Source organism: Limulus polyphemus, unplaced genomic scaffold (assembly GCF_000517525.1).
Source record: "Limulus polyphemus unplaced genomic scaffold, Limulus_polyphemus-2.1.2 Scaffold6825, whole genome shotgun sequence".
Lineage (NCBI taxonomy): Eukaryota > Metazoa > Arthropoda > Merostomata > Xiphosura > Limulidae > Limulus > Limulus polyphemus.
Window position 1 is genome coordinate 29,339 of NW_013672435.1, and position 2,661 is coordinate 31,999.

At 32.4% G+C, this 2,661-nt stretch overlaps 1 protein-coding gene across 1 annotated transcript in view; it reads left to right on the top strand.

Moving 5' to 3' along the window:
* LOC111089626 overlaps positions 1-2,661 on the top strand; it is a gene marked incomplete at its 3' end in the record, with an annotated part of 31,149 nt that overhangs the window by 11,177 nt on the left and 17,311 nt on the right. The gene's annotated exons all lie outside the window — the stretch shown is intronic.

A 2,661-nucleotide genomic window follows, 5' to 3' on the forward strand; every position in this document is an offset into this window, starting at 1 on the left:
GTGGTGTGACACTAGTCATGTGACCTCGCTGACGCAACAGTATATCACTATTCTAAATTAAGCCTGATTGTGAATAGAAAATAATATAGGTGAGTAACAGAAATGGTTTTATGGCTAAATAGTCATACACAAACCCAAAACTACACGAATTTCATATTATTGTACTCTCAGACATTTGGAGCCTGGCTTGGCCTGGTGGTTAGGGTCGAGGGTTCAGATCCCTGTTGCATAACATGCTCGCTCTCTTAGCCGCGGGGGCATTATAATGTGACGGCCAGTTCCCACTATTCCTTGGGAAAAGAATTGCCCAAGAGTTGGCGTTAGGTGTTGTTGATTAGCTGTTTTTCCCTGTAATCTATCACTGCTAAATTAATGACGGCCAACGCAGGTAGCCTTTGTGCAGCTTTGCTCGAAATTCAAACCAAATAAGACATTTTCGCGACTTGTACAAAAGATTTTATCGACCATCAAACTGTTTGTTGCAGTTTTGATTTGTCAACCACAAATTTGGACGAAGGGCAATTTGCACTGTGTCTAGAGCAGGGTATGAACCCCAAATGTAAGTGCTTTAAGCACTCAAGCTTACTGCTGGGCTACCGAGAAAGTATAGCTTATTTGACAAATACACCAACTTCTAAAATGTACGACGAGGTCGAGAACATCGCTGTTTGTAGAATTTAAAAATTATTTGTAATTGCTGTAACAAATGAGACGAACAATTATTTGGACTTATATACTTCCTTACTTATTCTATTAAAATGAAGCCAGTGAAATTTTATAAAGATCACGCTGCTTCTGATAGGCTGAATGACTGGTAATTAGAGTGGCTGAACGAATGTGGTGCCATCTTTTGATTAAACCGACATTGACTCCTCATTAAATGGATTAATAACATCAATGTCTTCAGGTAGGGGTTCGACTTCCCGCAATGGACGCAGCAAACAGTCCAATTTGCCTTAGCTGTAAATAACAAAAGAAACAAATAATATGATTAAAGTATCATTAGTATTATAATTTAGAGTGTTACGTATAACTTATTGTTTAACGGATGGACATAGGATACGAGTAGAAAAAAACAAGATTTAATCAGCCATAAAATGAAAAGGTAGTAAGACAAAGAAAACTTTCGGGTGACACAAAAGCTCTACGCGTAAGCAGCCCTAATTTTGGGCTGATAGACTAGGATTAAGGCATCGAGTTAACAGCATCCACCACCAACTCTTCAGGTAAAACGAAAGGACATAAGTTTAAGATAAATCAAGCTAAGCTCCAGTTAAGGTAGTTTTATTTTTGTAACGGGGTTTTTGGCTTGTGGAATGAGTTGCAATCAACAGTATTAAGCTAACATTTTATAGGAGTTTAAACAGAAAATACTATAATATAAAGAGTAGGTTTAAATTTTTGCTTTTCTCAACGGTGGGTGTGAGAGAACAGCCTTAAACTTTAAAGGACCACGTGATCCTTTGACGTCTGTTGTATGTTTTGTTCGCGAGATCTTGTCACATAATTAAAACACGTTTGATTTGTGAAACTTTTGGCAATATTTCATTTTTTTTAATAAATACCTTAATCCAATTACTGCGTAGGCTTACAAAAAGGTTGCAGATTTCTAGGGTTAGGACAATACGATGATAAATGGCGTGTATTCCGAACCTCTACAATAAGGCCCTAGTTTTACAGTTTCAATGTTTCATACGTGTGAAATCTTTCATCTTCTCATTTATATGGCTAACAACATGCCAAATATTTTCCAATATACTGCTTTTTAGTTTAAGGGGAGACAATAAAGTAAGATAAAAATATTTTTACGTCACTGAAACAAGTTGCTCAGCTCTACAAGAACAGTGCTTGTGATGAGGCCACAACATTAGCTTAGATGGAAAGTTTTTAATTATTATGGAAACATTAGCTTGGAAAGTTTTTAATTATTATGGAAACATTAGCTTGGAAAGTTTTTAATTATTATTGAAACATTAGCTTGGAAAGTTTTTAATTATTATTGAAACATTAGCTTAAATGGAAAGTTTTAATTATTATGGAAACATTAGCTTAGGAAAGTTTTTAATTATTATGGAAACATTAGCTTTTAAAAACTTTCAATCTAAGCTAATGTTTCAACAATAATTAAAAACTTTCCTTAAAAACTTTCCCTCCAAGCTAATGTTTCAACAATAACCTTATTATTGAAACATTAGCTTAGATGGAAAGTTTTTAATTATTATTGAAACATTAAGTTAGATGGAAAGTTTTTAATTATTATTGAAACATTAGCTTAGATTGAAAGTTTTTAATTATTGTTGAAACATTAGCTTAGATTGAAAGTTTTTAATTATTATTGAAACATTAGCTTGGAAAGTTTTTAATTATTGTTGAAACATTATCTTAGATTGGAAGTTTTTAATTATTGTTGAAACATTAGCTTAGATTGAAGTTTTTAATTATTATTGAAACATTAGCTTAGATTGAAAGTTTTTACTTATTATTGAAACATTAGCTTAGATGGAAAGTTTTTAATTATTATTGAAACATTAATTTAGATGGAAAGTTTTTAATTATTATTGAAACATTAGCTTAGATTGAAAGTTTTTACTTATTATTGAAACATTAGCTTAGATTGAAAGTTTTTACTTATTATTGAAACATTAGCTTAGATGGAAAGTT